This window comes from Octopus sinensis, linkage group LG4 (genome assembly GCF_006345805.1).
Source record: "Octopus sinensis linkage group LG4, ASM634580v1, whole genome shotgun sequence".
NCBI classification, from domain to species: Eukaryota; Metazoa; Mollusca; class Cephalopoda; order Octopoda; family Octopodidae; genus Octopus; species Octopus sinensis.
The window spans coordinates 33,791,888-33,810,628 of NC_043000.1; the positions used below are offsets into that span (position 1 = coordinate 33,791,888).

Below are 18,741 nucleotides of genomic sequence, written 5' to 3' on the forward strand. Positions count from 1 at the left end.
ACTCTTACTTCCTGTTTCTGTTGTACCTGTATTTCAAAGGGCCGGCCCTGTCACTCTCTGTGTCACGCTGAATATCCCCGAGAACTACGTTAAGGGTGCACGTGTCTGTGGAGTGCTCAGCCACTTGCACGTTAATTTCACGAGCAGGCTGTTCCGTTGATTCGGATCAACCGGAACCCTCGTCGTCGTAACCGACGGAGTGCTTCCATCCCATCCAATATATGAATGCGAAAGGGATATTTGAATAACTGTAAACCTACTTTTGGGCTACACTATATATAAGGAGAGAAAAAAAAAGGCGCGAGATACAGAGAGAGATATGAAGTCATATATGTGTGTGTGGGGGTGTATAATGATGACCTTGTCCCTATGTCAGAAGCCACCGGCAGTTTGTGTTTCATAAAGTCAAATAAGTCAGTAGTTAGCGTGTCATACGCAGTTCTGAAACATTATTCCTTCTGACAGCAAGTCACCATTCGTCTATGTCTCGTTATGGCTGTTGTTTAGACTCAACGAACAAACCTGGCATTCAAGGGCATTCCAGCTGTGACAATTCTATTTATTTCGTCTTTTACATAATGCATCTTGGGTAAAATATTCGAAAGTGTTCTTTTGTAAGGATCATAGGGTACCATTTGAGTTGGAATCGACTGCTGTTTCTAGCAGGTTAAGCTCCTTCTTGGCTATTGTTGTTGATATTGCCATAGTTGCAGAGAAGGGCTATGCTCATATTGTTGTTCTTGTCCGCATGAGTTCCCGTAAATGTTGTACAATTGATCAGTTGTGAAATGAACAATTGACATGCCGGGTTTTATGGGTGTAGGTACAGTCCGCGTCAAGATACTGTGATATCCTCAAACCAAACTCTAGCCGGGTTTTATGGGGTAGGTACAGTCCGCGTCAAGATACTGTAATATCCACAAACCAAACTCTAGCCAAAGTCATTTGGACGTCTAGGCCTCCACTAAAAACATTCTATGATTCTACGGCTGCGGTGTTATGCGCTGTGATTGATCTGCCTCTTCGAAAACCATTTAACGCAGTGGTACTCAACTATTTTTTACCTATAGATCCCTTAGGTAATATTCTACTTTACTGGACCCAAATCGTTCGATGTTTACATAAAATCCTATAACATTTTTATCATTGAATATTATCAAGAATTGCATAAAAATATTGTTGAAATATTTTTTGTATTGTAAAAGTATAACATATTTTATTGCACTTAAATTTTGACCAGAAAACCTCATACGGGTACCCAAGGGTTCATATGGAGTCCAGCTGAGAAACACTGATTGAATGTCAACAGAACTTCAGAGGTAGGCGTACTCGACACAAAGCTCTCTTTTCTCAGCTTCGTCCCTTTTTCAATAGAAACGGTTGCAGTTTTTAGAGGGGTTACCTTTGTTGCCGTTTATATGAAAACAAAAAATCCTTCTGTGATATACCTCCGACTGTCGATTGCTAGCTTTTGAGGCAATCGGAATTGTAAATATAAAGGAATAAAAGGAAAAAAAAAACTAATAAAGCTGGGAGACAGTAGGAGATAAAGACACAATGAGAGAGAGAGAGAGAAGGAGAGAAAGAAATAGAAAAACAAAGGAAGGAGAGAAAGAGGAAGAGAATGTGAGCCGATGAGGGCTTTACTAAGGAGGAACGTGCTTGTCAGGCCTTTCAGCATCGTCCATTACACAATCCGTTTCGCCATTGCTACGGGACAGCGGAACACCGTCTACTCCGCCTTGTTAAAGATGGGTGGTGGGGCGACCTTCACGATGGAGTCGGAGAATAACCAGCTTTGTCCTACTCGCGACAACAGCTGTCCGACATAACTCCACGTATCAGCCATACTCAGACATTACACGAGTTTGCGCAGTACGGTTTTGGTGCTCTGCATACGCCTTGGACATCTCTAAATGGCTGAACTTCGATGTTTGTAGAGTTTATCCCGAACCGAGAGTGTTTCTTTTGGCTAAATATCAACAATTTGGAACTGAACAGCAGAAGGGAAGAAATTATGAGGATGTGTACAATGGGTGTAACTGAGCCCAGAACACGACAGGTACTTCTGGGTTTCGATCCCGGAAGGAAGAAAATAATACAAAACTAACCTCGCTGAGATTTGAACTGAAACGTCGAGACTTAACGCTTAATAAAACAAGTTCTCTCGTTTCTGCATTCTGCTGTTGGTGTCGCCACATGTAAACATGTAGCTGCTGCTGTTGTTGTTGACGGTGATGGTGATGGCGATACTACTACTACTACTACTACTACTACTACTATCAGGAACTATTCTTAACATTCTTGTTCCCATTAGTGATACTGGCTACAAAAAGTTGTGGTAGTAAGAGTGATATATATTATATATATAAGTATATATATATGTGTGTGTATATATGTGTGTGTGTGTGTATGTATGTATGTATGTATATATATATATATATATATATATATATATATATATATATGTATGTATGTGCGGGGAGTGGTATACACACACACACACACACACACACACACACACACACACACTCTCTCTCTCTCTCACACACATAAAACACACACACAATGAAAGCAATATTTTTTCACCTCTGACTCAGACTTTTGGCTAATTTTGGGATTATTGTTGTGCAGTTGCTTTTGTTGTAATTGTTCTTACTTCTGTTATTGTTGTTGTTGTTGTTGTACTGTTGCTTTAGTTGTCATTGTTAACGTCTGATTCTTTTTTGCCTTGTTGCTATTTTGAATGTGATAACGGTTTCTGTTGGTGATGTTGATGTTGTAATTGTTATATAAATTATTATTGTTGTCACTGTTACTATGGTAATGCTGTTGTTGTTTTGATATGATGTTTAATTAAACTCCTGCTATTGTTGTTGTTGTTGATCTTTCCATAATCAACACGTGTGACCCGGATATAACAAATATCAAACCACCGGGTTCTAAACTTGGTTGGAGCCAATGAGAGAGCAGTGACTTAATGCTACTCAGTCTGCTAGACATACTAACCAAATCTTCTCTATATTCCACCTTACTCTCTGAAAAATGAAGTCCACGTTAGACAGTTTGTATTTGCTGTGGGAGATGGAAATTGTAACATTTCGGAAAAAATACTTTTGTTCGGAGAAAAATAAAGCTGAATACAAATGTCTGAAGAATACACACACACACACACACATTATATATATATATATATAGTGTAGGTATCGCATCCTAACCGATGCATTTATCTATATTCGCATTCTGAAGAGATATTTACTTAAACCAGTAAATCGAAACGATCGTAAATACTACCTCCATCTCTGCTTCTTCCTTCTTTGTTATCTATTTAATTGAAGACATATTATTGAAAACCGTCTACCAAATCCACTCACAAGGCTTTGGTCGGCCCGAGGCTATAGTAGAAGACACTTGCCCAAGGTGCTACGAAGTGGGACTGAACCCGAAACTATGCGGTTGGTAAACAAGCTACTTACCACACAGCCACTCCTGAATATATATATATATATATGTGTGTGTGTGTGTGTGTTGTGTGTGTGTGTGTGTGTATGGTGTGTGTGTGTGGTGCGTGTGTGTATCTGTGTGTGTATATATATATGTGTGCATGTGTATATATATGTATATATGCGTATGTATATATATATATGTATACATATATGTACATATATATATATATATATATATATATATATTATATATATATATATATATATATATATATATATATATGTGTGTAGTAATGTTTATATGCCAACAGAATGTGGCAGAACTATAAAAGACGATATTACTGTTGTTTTAGTCCCAGGAGAACACCTTTTTCAGCTGACAGCTTGCGTCCGTATAGCATTTGCGAGGGAGGTCATCGCTCCCATCTCTAGCCTTACGTGATACTCACAGACCTAAGTTTCAGAATGTTATCCGTCCTCAGTGTGAGACAGCCACAAGCTAGTGACGAAATCTCTCTCCACTTACAAATACTATATCTTTTTTAAGCGACACACAGGCGCTGATCTTGTATAGAGAAAAACAAATTGTTTTAAATCTCTGAGCGAGAGAAATAACCATCTGGAAAAGATGTTTTCCTGGGGCTAAAAGAACAGTTACATCGTACTTTATAGGACTGTCACATTCTGTTGTCACATAAACATTACTATTCGGTTTTGTTACTGTATTTCTCTCGCTCAGATATTTAAGACAAATTATATATATATATAAAATATATATAAGGCGGTTGGATGGAACCTACACTCGCCTCCTTATGGGAGCTCAAAATCTCTCGTGGAAGCGCCATCCAACCAAAATGCAACTATATGGGAAACTACCACCTGTGTCATCTCTTGTGAAAGGTAGGAGAGTCCAGTTTGCTGGACATTGTTGTAGAGCTGAAAAAGAAGTAATTTCTACTCTTCTCCTCTAGAAGCCATCTACTCGCAATACCAGAGGGCGCACACTCTTCTACCCTGATGTAATCTCCAGGGATACAGGCATCCAGCAACAGGACCTCCGTAATGCTATGATGGACCGTGAAGTCTGGCGTAACATAGTAAATTCCATTGTCTCGACCACGGTCGAACAATGATGATGATGATAATATATAATATATAATTAAATATAATATAAGTGGCTGTGTGGTAAGTAGCTTGCTAACCAACCACATGGTTCCGGGTTCAGTCCCACTGCGTGGCATCTTGGGCAAGCGCCTTCTGCTATAGCCCCGGGCCGACCAATGCCTTGTGAGTGGATTTGGTTGACGGAAACTGAAAGAAGCCTGTCGTATATATGTATATATGTACGTGTGTGTGTTTGTGTGTTTGTGTTTGTCCCCTTAGCATTGCTTGACAACCGATGCTGGTGTGTTTACGTCCCCGTCACTTAGCGGTTCGGCAAAAGAGACCGATAGAATAAGTACAGGGTTTACAAAGAATAAGTCCCGCGGTCGATTCACTCGACTAAAGGCGGTGCTCCAGCATGGCCGCAGTCAAATGACTGAAACAAGTAAAAGAGAAAAATAGATAATATAATATAATATAATATTATATTATATTATATTATATTATATTATATTATCTATCTATCTATCTATCTATCTATCTATCTATCTATCTATCTATCTATATATATATATATATTTGTAAAAAATAAGTTTGAAAACGCCACTATATTAGATAAATTTTAATTTTCTTATGAATTTTACGTGTTTCGGTTCTTGAAAAAACGAACCTTATCAAAAATATTAAAAAAGTGCAATGGAAAAGTTCATATCGTTCTTACTGGTCTCAATAGAATCCATGTTCTTGAAAAAACGAACCTTATCAAATATATTATAAAAAGTGCCATAGAAAAGTTCATAATCGTTTCTTACTGTTCTCAATAGAATCCATGTGGTGGTGTTTTGTCGGTAGTTGGTATAATCGCTATATTACTGTTGAGTATAGTGAAGAAGTCCATTATTGTTTCTTGCTGGTATCAAAAGGAACCGCTTTTTTGTTACCTTGTGTTCGAATGGTAGCAACAGTAGTGATTGTTGGTCGTAGTAGTAGTAACCTGTGGATTCTATTGAGAACAGTAAGAAACGATTATGAACTTTTCTATTGCACTTTTTATAATATTTTTGATAAGGTTCGTTTTTTCAAGAACCGAAACACGTAAAATTCATAAGAAAATTAAAATTTATCTAATATAGTGGCGTTTTCAAACTTCTTTTTTACAAATATATACCCACTCGTATACGATCTACTCTTATTATAAATATATATATATATATATATATATATATATATTATATATATATATAATATATATATATCTATATATATATATATTGGCCTGCTCACTAGCCAGCGGGGTGGCGTCATTTGAAGGCTAAAACAATGTGAAGCCCATTGTGACCAGCGATTGTTAGCATCATCTGAAGCCTGGTCGGTCACGGTGATCATGGTGATTATATATATATATATATATATGAAAAAATGTCTTGTAAATACACCACCGATAAGTATGAAACGATTAATGTATATTGATTGATTAAACAGACGACGGACAGACACTGAAGGTCCCTAATTTTTCATCAGTTATCAACCAGATGGTATTACTCAGTTTCGTATATATACATGAGCCCTTAAACATCTCCAGCATTAGCGGATGAAGGACATTTCGTAATAACGGAACCCTTAGATATAAAAGATTCATAGAAAATAACCTCTCGTCAGCTGCCTAACAGTTATTCATATGGTTTCAACACCTTGCCTCTAACATCTAATTCGATGGTGTCAACAGCGTTAGAAACATAAACGCTGCCTGGGAATCAATAGGCAAGTAGCAGGAGCGAAATATTAGTGTTTTGCCCATAACGCCCAATACTTGCTTATTATTATGATAACACCGTCGAATATAATCAAAATCATATTAATTTATAGTAATAAAACTAGAAATTAAAAAGTAGTATCTGTTAAACTCTCAGCAAAAGGTGTTGATATCTCAAAGTTATGAAATAGATTTTAGTGAACTAAATGTATTGAGCAAAATTAACTGAACCATTAATACGTAACATAGAAAATAATAACAGCTTAAGGAAATGCAAACCTAGAACTTCAAAGACATTGATTAATTAACGCTTAATTAACTAATGGCTGAGCTGTTTCGCATTCTATAACACTTTCCTTACATGGAAACAGGCCAAACGACGAACCGGGTGTAAACTAACAGAACAATATTCCTTTTAACCAGCGTCCAGGAACCACGTGCAAAGGGAAAGATCAATATATATTCTATATATCTAGTTGTACCAGCGAAGTACTAGGGCCGATGTAATCGATCTTAGTATTCAACTGGTACATATTTTTTCAACCACAAAAAGGATGAAAGACAAATTCGACTTCTGCGGAATTTGAACTCGGAACTTAAAGAGTGAAGAAATATGGCTAAGCATTTTGTCCAACGTGCTAACTATTCCGTCAGCTCAGCGCCTTAAATATATGTCTAATAATAGAAAATAAATTAATCGAATCAATTCGCTAATCAAAAGATAAAAGTTAGAAGCTAAAAAATCAATAAATAAAACATATAAAATATAAAACAGTGTAGATGTGTGAAAAATTTGCAAATTATAACCAATTAGTGACACTCCGTCGGATTCGACGACGAGGGATCCAGTTGATCCAATCAACGGAATAGCCTGCTCGTGAAATTAACGTGCAAGTGGCTGAGCACTCCACAGACATGTGTACCCTTAACGTAGTTCTCGGGGAGATTCAGCGTGACACAGAGTGTGACAAGACTGGCCCTTTGAAATACAGGCACAAGAGAAACAGGAAGAAAAAGTGAGAGAAAGTTGTGGTGAAAGAGTACAGCAGGGTTCCCCACCACCAGCCTGCCGGAACGTCGTGGAGCTTTAGGCGTTTTCACTTAATAAACACTCACGACACCCGGTCTGGGAATCGAAACCGCAATCCTACGACCGCGAGTCCGCTGTGCTAACTACTGGGCCTCCACTATAACCAATTACTAACAAGTTGTAAGGGTTATGATGTTTCACACAAGTGAATTTATGTTGAAAAAAATAAAAATAAAAACTTCTTTAAGAACTTTATCGTCAAAAACAGTAAGAAGTTATTTAATATTTTTTCTGAATAAACAGTTACCGGTTTCAATCGCTTTAAAAGCGATTGAAAAGGAAACGTGAAAATATATTGAAATAAATTAATCTTTCACATATTTTTCTCACAAAAAATTGACATGATGATGGTATTTCGTTTCCTTCTTATTGTTGCTGGGCTGTACCACATGTGTAAATAAACATGTATCCCTCCCTGCATAATTACTTGCCCGATCGACCTACATCATACCTAAGTATCGATCACATATCTCTACCCACCAAAGTACAGTCTGATGAAGGCGAAGAAGCCGGAACTTCGTCCTAACTACAAACCTTTTCCTTGCAAAATTTAATCATATTTCTTTTACTAAAATGCATTGGAGTCATTCTTCAGTTTAGATATTAAATTTCTTTTATAGGCGGCGCTGGCGTGGCTGTGTGGTAAAAATGCTTACTTCTCAACCACATGGTTCCGTGTTCAGCCCCACTGCACAGTATCTTGAACAAGTGTCTCCTACTATAACATTGAGCCGACCAAAGCCATGTGAGTGAATTTGGCCGATGGAAACTGAAAGAAGGCCGTTGTATATATATTATAATATACTATATATATATATATATATATATATATATTATATATATATATTTAAAAAAAGGAGATGTCGAACACGAGTGGTGATATATAAAAAAGGAATGAAGAAAATGCTGACAAATAATTGAAGTAATTTAAGTAATTTAATTAGGTGAAAGTTCTTTTTACCGGTTGCGCATTTGTTATGCTTATCAAATATGATATATTTTGATAAGCATAACAAATGCGCAACGGTAAAAAGAACTTTCACCTAATTAAATTACTTAAATTACTTCAATTATTTGTCAGCATTTTCTTCATTTCCTTTTATATATATATATATATATATATATATATATATATATATAATATACGTATCTCTATGATCTGTATGTGTGTTTGTCTTTGTGTTAGTGTTTGTCCCCACCACCGTTTGACAACCGGCATAGGTGTGTTTACGTCCCCGGAACTTAGCGGTTTGGCCAAAGAGACCGACAGAATGAGTGCCAAATTTAAAGAATATAAGAACTGGGAGCGATTCATTCGATTTAAAAAAATTATTCAATGGTGGTACCCCAGCATGGCCGCAGTCTAATGACAGAAATAAGGAAAAGAAACATAACTATAGAACTAGACATAGAAGCAAAGATATGTATATACACAATATAGTTATGTGTGTGTGTGTGTGTGTATACAGTGAGAGAGAGAGGGAGAGAGAGAGACAGAGTGAGAGAGATGGAGAGAGAGAGAAAGAGAAAGAGAGAGAAAGAGAAAGAGAGAGCGAGAGAGAGAGAGAAGAAAGAGAAAGAGAGAGCGAGAGAGATGGAGAGAGAGAGAGAAAGAGAAAGAGAGAGAGAGAGAGAGAAATAGTCTAAAACATTCCTTTTATATCTAATATACAGAACTAAATACCGAATGTCTGTATTTGTTCTGTAGTTTTTGTAACCAAGGCTGACTACTAATGAGTAATTAACAACACCTTTAAATATTTTGGACACTTTTATGCAGTGAAAGCTTTCCCATAATTCTTACCAAGTTTCCGATCACAATCATTGCAATTGATCAGTCATTCACCAATTCGCCATTTTCTCCATAAATTATCAATGTCATATTGACCAGTCACAATGTTCCAGACTTTTGAAAGACAGAATGGTTTATGGTGTAAGTGGTTGCCTTAAAGCACTACCAACGTTAAGTGAGGGAGAGAGAGAGAGAGAGTTTTCTTCATCGATTAATCAATGACAGAGAGGAAGGATGTGATTGAGTTGTGTTTAGATGTTTCTCGATGTTTTTCCTTGGAGTAAATAAAATATTCATTGGTTTACCACTAATAAATCGATAACAGAAATAGGGAGAGGAAAAGTAGAAAGAAACGGGAATCGTTTGTGTGTGGTAGCAAAACAAACCAAAACTTTGGTTTTAAGAATGAGAATAATAGTAGCGTATAATGGCAGTTGGGAAGAGAATTGGTAGGAGGAATGAGAGAATGTCTTGAAGTATTCGTCGTTCATTTTGAAATGAAGAAAGGAAGTTTCCACGGTCCTTTAGGGGATATTTAAGAATGAAAAGGACCCCAAAGGAGAAAATGGCTACAGAATAGATTCGGCTAAAGTGATACAAGGTCTAAGCGGAAGTGTTAAAAGGGGGACAACGATTAACTCCCTTTAAATTTTGATACCCAACCACAACGTTCTCAACTTCCGGTATCGATGAAATGAATACAAGTAAATTAATAACCGGCATAATTAACAAATTAACAACGGGCATATTGCGTAGTGGTTAAGAGCAAAGGCTACTAAGCCCAATATTTCGAGTTCGATTCCAGGCAGTGACATAAATAATACTAGTAATAATAATAATAATAATAATAATAATAATAATAATAATAATAATAATAATAATAATAACAACCAAAAAAGAAGAATTTTAAAATAACAAACTCAGCATCTGAGCAACTTTGGACCCCCATAACAACTGAAGAGGTCACCCAGGCACTGCAAAGACTAAGCAACTGTAAGGCACCTGGGCATGACAAGATCCCCAACTTCTGGTTGAAATATCTAACAGGAATGCACAAAAAGCTGGCTGAAAATTTTAACAACATACTAGCAGAGCCAGAGACAACGCCTGAATGGCTCATGAAGGGGAAAACCATCTTAATTCCCAATCAAATGAGACAGCAAACCAGAGGAAAACTACAGACCAATAACCTGTCTCCCTACGATGTACAAGGCATTTACTGCAGTGATATCGCAAAGGTTGAACAAGCACCTAGACGAAAACAACCTGTTTCCAGAAGAGCAGAAAGGATGCCGCAAAGGCTCATACGGCTGTAAAGATCAACTAATGATAATAAAGCCATAACTGAGACAGCACAGAAAGAAGAAGAAAGGCCTCAGTATGGCCTGGATCGACTACAAAAAGGCGTTTGATAGCACCCCACACATGGATCCTCGAAACACTAGCCATTAACAAAATAGCACCAACAATTATAAAATTCATTGGGCACTCTATGAATAAATGGAACAGTGCTACAGCTCCCAACAAAAGAGGACTCGTGAAAACCAAAGACATCCCCATTAGAAGAGGAATATTCCAGGGAGACACGCTCTCTCCACTCCTTTTCTGCTTGCACTGTCACCTCTATCTGATATGCTAAATAGAAATGGATGCGGATAATAAATGTTACGGCAAACGATCAGCCACTTTTTATATATGGATGACCTAAAACTATACGCTGCAAATGACAAACAGCTGGAAACACTATAAAGACAGTTCATGGATTTACCAAAGAAATAGATATGAAATTTGGATTAGAAAAATGTGGCAAAGTAACCCTGAAAAGAGGAAAACTAATTAAGAGTAGCAACATCACACTAGATAAAACAATGAAATAAAAGAATTAGACCAAAGCCAAACTTACAAATACTTAGGAATCCATGAACTAGATTAGACACAACACACCACAAATGAAAGGAAATAAAAAAAAGAATATTATAGACGAGTTAGATCAATACTAAAAACAGAGCTCAATGCTAAAAACAAGATAATAGGTATTAACACTTTAGCTGTCCCAGTTATAAGTTACAGCTACAATATCTTAACTGGACACTAAATGAACTGACCAAAATAGATAGGAAAAACAAGAAAAATAGACAGGATCTAGGATGCATCACCCAAAATCTGACATAGAAAGACTATATATACAACGTATGAAGGTAGTAGAGGCCTTATACAGCTGGAAAACTACTATAAAATAACCACCATAGGACTGCAAAAATATCTACTTCAGAGGAAAGAAAACTGATACAAATAGCGGCAAAACACGAGCAAAACAAAAAACTGTTCTCAATATTTAAGGAAGCCGATAATACAAACAAGAATCATACCACCTAACAAATGTAAAGAGAAGAAGAAGAAGATGAAGAAACAACAAAAGCTATAAAACAAATGAAACCCAAACTAAACTAGAACAGCAAAGAACCATGATAAAACGATGGCAAGAAAAACCCCTTCACGGTAAATACTGGACTAAACTAAATGCAAAAGAAAGACAAAGAAAAATCCAGCAATGGTTGAGAAGCTCAGGACTCAAAGCAGAGACAGAGGGGTTTAATTGCAGCACAAGACTAAAGCCTCCCCACCAGAACTTACAAAAACATGTAATGAAAAGAAATATAACAAGTAACTGCAGAATATGTGGAGATGGACAAGAAAACAATAAATCATATTATCTCTGGCTGCCCAGTCCTGGCTAAGAAGGAATATATCACAAGACATGACAGAGTTGGAACCTACATACACTGGAAGCTATGCCAACATTATGGAATAACAACAGAAAAAGATGGTATAGGCACACACCAGAAAAGGTCACAGAAAACGAGAAAGCAACCATACTCTGGGATATGCCGATACACACAGATAGAGAAATTAAGGTCAACAGACCAGATATAGTGTCAGAGATCATGAAGAAAAAAAATGCTTTCTATTGATGTATCAATACCGGCAGATGACAACGCTTCTCTAAAAGAAATGGAGAAACTTTCAAAATACAAAGACCTGGAAATGGAGGTAACCGGAATGTGGAATCTAAAACAGAAAACAATTCTATCATAGTAGGTGCATTAGGCCTGAAAAAAATTATTCAGACAAATACATAACAAAAACACCAGGACTTACAAACACATATAACATACGAAAAATTGCACTACTAGGCACTGCACACATCCTAGCTGAACACTTTCCATACAATAACCATCAGAGCATCACAACAATCACAGCACATACCCAAGGCACACAGAGCTGCACTCGGTAGTGAAGCGAAAGCACGCTATAAAAAATAAAAATACTGAATAATAATAATAAACATATCGAAAAATACCTTAGGAATGAGAACCCAGTTTCGAAATTTCCCCAAGACACCTGATGAAGGCTGGAGGGTATATCAGCCGAAACGTTGTGTTTACAACAAACAAGATGAGGACAAATATCCGTCAAATGTAAATAATGTAAATAATGTACAAGTTAATTAAATTGATTACACAATCCTTCAATATCTGTGACCTTGTGTTTATATTTGATATTAATAATATTAATTGCAAGTAATCGAATTTACCAGTCACGTGAATGGGAACGTGTGAGATTTCTGCTTTTCCCTCATGTTTTATCAATATCAATGATTTGTTGCAAACGTGGAATCGAAATTGGATTTTTGGATTCAGTGCGCCGAAAATTTACCAAAACTGCTTCCACTACATTATTCCTAATCACGCGAAGGATTTGACGTGTTGGTTGAATTTGAAGATTTTGAGGAGAAGAGGTAGCTAGAAGTTGAAGAGGTAAATTCATATGAGTAACACTGCTTCTGACTTAGTAAGTCGCCATAATGGAGACGGTTCTAGAAACATTTCATATTACAGGTCTTAGGTGTCTGGGGGAATACCTTTGAAGGAAACTTGGTAGAGTGAAGAAGGTGCGTGACAAGAGGGTTAGGGGCATCAAGGATGCTTGCAGCCAGATTAAAAAACACGAAACCTAAAGTTCAGAAACGGATCACTGAACCTAAAGGATGTGTCGCAATATTTCAAACGTGTCTGGCGTCATTCAGTCTCTTTATCTCTCCTTTTCCCCCTCTTTCTCTTTTTTCTGTTTCTTCTCTATTTCCCTCCGGATGTTCAATTTACATTTTTCAAAGCTAATTGCATCATTTTTCATCACCAGCATCGTTATCGTTATCATCATCGTCATCATGTCATCATCATCACCGTCGTCGTCATCATCATCATCCTCCTCCTCATCATCGTCATCATCAACATCCTAATAATTATGATAATAACAATGCTGCTGCTGCTGCTGCTGCTGCTGTTGATGATGATGATGATGACGGCTGCGAGCTGGTAGAATCGTTAGCACGCGGGGCGAAATGCGTAGCCGTATTTCGACTGCCGTTACGTTCTGAGTTCAAATTCCGCCAAGGTCGACTTTGCCTTTCATCCTTTCGGGGTCAATAAATTAAGTTCCAGTTACGCACTGGGGTCAATATAATCGACTTAATCCGTTTGTCTGTCCTTGTTTGTCCCTTCTATGTTTAGCTCCTAGTGGGTAGTAAAGAAACAGATGATGATGATGATGATGATGATGATGATGATGATGATGATGATGATAATAATAACCACGTTCATCATAAAACCACTAGCACCGCCAACAATGGGCAATCATTGTCATTGTTATTGTTGCAGTTGCTGTTGTTGTTGTTGTTGTAGTTATTATTGTTGTTGTTGTTGTTGTTGTTATTATTATTATTATTATTATTATTATTATTATTATTATTATTATTATTATTATTATTATTCAGTAGTCTTATTTTTATCACGTGCTTTCACTGCACTACCCAGCGCAGCTCTGTGTGCCTTGGTTATGTGCAGTAGTTTGTTGTGGTGCTCTTATTTTCATTGTATTGAAAGTGTTTTACGTAGGATTTTATTATTATTATTATTATATTATTATTATTATTGTTGTTGTTGTTGTTGTTGTTGTTGTTGTTAATGTTGTTGTTGTTATTACTTCTGTTGTTATTATTGTCAATATGCAGCCGTAGAATCCCTAGTTTTATTAGTTTAATCCTTGCTGCTTATGTTTATCTCAGCGTGCGCTTATGTATGCGCATGTGCGTATGCGCGCGTGTTGTCTGTGATATTCTCTTCTAAATACTAACCCTTGAAATTAGCAGTGATTCACAAGGGTTTCGTTTTGACCTTACGCCGTCGGTGATCGCAATTTTCGGTTTAAAGTAATTTTCTTCTTTTTTTTTTTTAGTTTGTTCCTAGAAGATATAGAATTGTGTTGTTAAATCGAAGCCTTGTTAAATGATTAATATTTTATAGCCAACAACAACAACAACAATAACAACAACGGCAGTTAGAATATTCTCAATGAAACTAATTTTGCCATTTTTGGTGGTAGCAATATTAAGTGGTAAAATACAGTGTTTCTCAACCATTGTTTTGCCTTGGAACCCCTGTGATTCCTTTTTCACTCTACGAAACCCTCCTAGCCATTCGATAGTTTTATAACGAAATATTATTAGAAATTACATAAAAAGGAATTATTAAAATATTTTGCGTATTTCAGAAATATAAACACTTTACTGCAGATAAATTTTATCTTAAATGGAGCCGCAAGGGCCACTTTGACCCTGGTTGAGATCCACAGCTCTAATACATTGCCTGCCCAATATAAGGAGTTCAAAGCTATGGTTTTCTATTTCAGCATTATCGCTCTGACTCTCACTGAAGATTTCGTACTCTAACAAGTAGTGGATAATCTCATCAGCCTTTAATCCCCTTTCCAATTTAATATTTCATAATTCCTTTCATCATACCAATAATTCCCTCATTCATTTCTTTAATCAAGTATCTTTACTAAATTCTCCTATGATTATTGCTCAATTAATGGTGACATTTAATTAAACAACAATCTAAGCTGTATTTAAGCATTGCAATCGCACATTACCCCCCCCCCTTTCACGAACGACTTTACAGTTAATAGATCTGAAGTACTCATCACCATCTCACTATATACGCGCATGCGTGTCTGTGTACTTTAAGATTCGAGTCGCAGTTTACACAAACAGTTTGCTTGAATAAAATGATCGGCAAAATTGGAGCATTTGGCTCTAATTTCAGAATCGCGTCCTCAAATCATTAAATGTTCCATTGTTGTTCATAAGCTTTCTTTAAAATAAGTACATGTAAGTACACACACTTACACACACACACATACACACATACACACACATACACAGGAATGGATAGTTCAAAACATGACTACGTGCGTTCCGATAGAGCGGTTTAGTACCAAATACAAAGTTCGTTCTATAAAATATTAGAGAACATTGTTTTGTTAATGTTACTTCTACAGAGCATTCTATAGAAATTTTAACTAGCACTAATTTTTGTTACAACGTTTCGTATCAAGACGTCAGATGTAAACAAACAATAAGCTCGAAGATAAAATTGGGTAATGAGTGTATATGCCATATTTCGGGGGTTGTTGTTGCCCCTTCTTCAGTACCCATCTAACCAACTCTTGCCTTAGAACACATTGCGTATACAGCCACCGCACACAGCGCTGTTAAGTTATTGGATATACCAATTTACATATTAGACACATTCCTGGAATTGGTATGTAAGCGTTAAAGATTTGTAGGTACGTGGTACTTCGTTATGCAAACATAATGTACTACACTATACACTATACTCTATACAATTTACAAACACAAACACATATAGTATATTGTGTTTGCATAACAAAGTAGCACGTACCTATACATCTTTAGTATTACACAACATTCATAGACTCGCATTGTTACGTGACCACTCCGTTTCATCAGGTGGTATTCGGCCACATGTTTTGCAGACACACCATGAATCAATGAGGTAAGAGATATTTAGGATGGAAATATTAAACATTATTTACATTATTTACATTATAGACATTTGACGGATATTTGTCCTCATCTTGTTTGTTGCTAACACAACATTTCGGCTGATATACCCTCCAGCCTTCCACAAGTTCCTGGAGAAATTTTGAACCTGGGTTCTCATTCCTAAGGTTCGAAATATTCCCAAGACACCTGATGAAGGCTGGAGGGTATATCAGCTGAAACATCTAACAAGATGAGGATGAATATCTGTCAAATGTAAATAATGTACATAATCCCTAATTTGTTAAATATACAACTGGAAATATTAAACTTGAAGACCGGTCAGACTGTAATATTCCAAAGGCGACTAAAAAATGTAAGTGTATTTTAGTGGGGTGGGGAACAGTCAACGAACATATTCAGTTCATGTGTAGAATTTTCTTATCGAAAGGTTGAGGCGATTTATTTTGTATCGCCAAACATGGTTGCACCATTAACTTACAAATGAAATTCTTTCTTAAAAATGGTCTTTTCGATATATTAAAGAGTGGAACGATACAGAAAAGATTAGCATGGCCTCTACGCAAGGATGACACGCTCATAAATGTGAGTGTGTTTATATACATTTATATATATGTGTGTGTGTGTGTGTGTGTGTGTGTGTGTGTGTATATACATACACACACTCACACACACACATATATATGTACAAATATATATGTCTATATGTCTATATGTATGTATATATATATACATATATATATGCATGTAATATGTATCATAATGTATTATGCATGTATGTGTATGTTGTGCAGGTTTAATATAAGCAAGCATACAATGTACAATACAATGTAGAAAGTAAAGAAATGCAAAATATCTTGCACACACGCACACACAATAGATTATCCTGAGATATTTCATGGCTGGTTGGTCACTCCTCAGAGAGAATAAGTACCTCTGCAACGCTTTACAATGACAATCATCATTATCATCATTGTCGTCATCATCAACACCGCCGCCGCCGCCACCATCACCACCACCACCACCAACAGCAACAACACCACCGCCACCACCGCCAGTACTCATGGTTGTCATCCATTTTAGAACCTCGTTTCCCTTTTCGCTGTTATCCATTTAATATTCACTTGTTACAGTTATTGCTGTTGATGCTGCCATTGATGTTGGGCGGTATCGTATGCTGTTATCTTTGCTTTTACAGTACAGAAAAAGCCAAGTCCTCCACCACGCACCACCCGCATCTCTCTCTCTCCCAACCCACACCAACCTATTTTTACAGATAAAGTTGCTCAAGCTAGACCCATAAAAAGAAGCAAAAACAACAAAAAACTAACAAACAACAACAACAAAAATCAACATTAATTCGTTTTTTTTTGTATTTTGAATAATGTTTTCAATCACGACAAATGCATGGGAGAAAGAGAAACCGACAATAATGATAACAAAAAGGGGGGGGGAATAAGAAAACAATAACAAAAACAATAATGATATAAACAATATAGACTCCAGTCAGATCGATATTATATAGACAGAAAATCGATGGTAGAATTCAATTCGTAAGGATGAACCAATGAAAACAATATATTTGTAATGTTTAACGAAGCGTATCTATGATGAGATCTGCGAACACCAAGTAGAATTCAACAATAACAAAAATTATAATAAAAAAAAAAGCAGATGATGATACATAAAAAAAAATAAGAGAGGAGAGGGGAAGAGAAAGGAAGAAAGAAAGAAGGGGGTGAAGTAATAAATAAAAGGATGAATTAAATAAAGAGGAGAACTGGGAGCTGTTGGTTGGCAGTCAAAGATTTTAGTAATGTCAGTCTGACCAGAGAACAAGCCGACCGTGACATCATAAGGATTTCAAGAACCAAACCATTTGGGGGAAGTCCGCCATGTTGTTCGTTTTATTTTTGTATCGTCCATGTCTAGTTTGTTTAAACTATGCCTCTCTTTCTTTCTCTCTCTCTCTCTCTCTCTCTCTCTCTTTCTCCTTCATTTTCTCCTCTACTCCGCTGACTACTTTTTACATTCATTGTTTAAACTACTTTCTCTCTCTTCCTCTCCCCCCCGCTTTGGTCTTCCTATTTCTTCTTATTATCAATGTTCCTTTTATCTATTCACGTTTTACTTCCCTTTATTACTTCATCTTTCTTCCTTTCTTTTTCCCGCCATTTCTTATTCTCTTTGATTTTGTTTCCATTACATCTTGTATGCACCGACTTACTAACCATATCGTTTTGCCTTTCTCAGTCTCTGCCATCTTAGTCTCTTTCTTCCTCTCTCACTCTCCTACGTTCACTCTTCTATGCATGCAAACATCCGCCATGATTTCTTATCACGTTCCTCTCTTCACATTCCCTCACAAAAATAGAAAATATATTTATATTTATTCATTTTGTTCTGGGAATTGGTATTTATATGACACTGTCCCTGTTACGCTCCTAATATTTATAACCTGACGACACACTTCACCTTCACATACAACCAGGACGTCTTCATTTCTTCAATATCTTTTGTGTAACATCATTTCATGCAACTCTTCATCTCAACAACGTTTCTCTATGTTTTTTTTTTGTTTTTTCACAACTTCAGACAGTATTGGCAATAACCATCAATAGTTGCGTCTTT

General features: G+C 36.5%; 1 protein-coding gene and 1 non-coding gene across 2 annotated transcripts in view; both read left to right on the top strand.

The window, feature by feature from the left end:
* The window catches only part of LOC115211002, a 333,205-nt gene that overhangs the window by 44,488 nt on the left and 269,976 nt on the right, over positions 1 to 18,741 (top strand). The window lies entirely within an intron of this gene.
* On the top strand, positions 16,607 to 16,713 carry LOC115211367. The gene has a single exon (XR_003881631.1). It is a non-coding gene; the product is annotated as a U6 spliceosomal RNA (small nuclear RNA).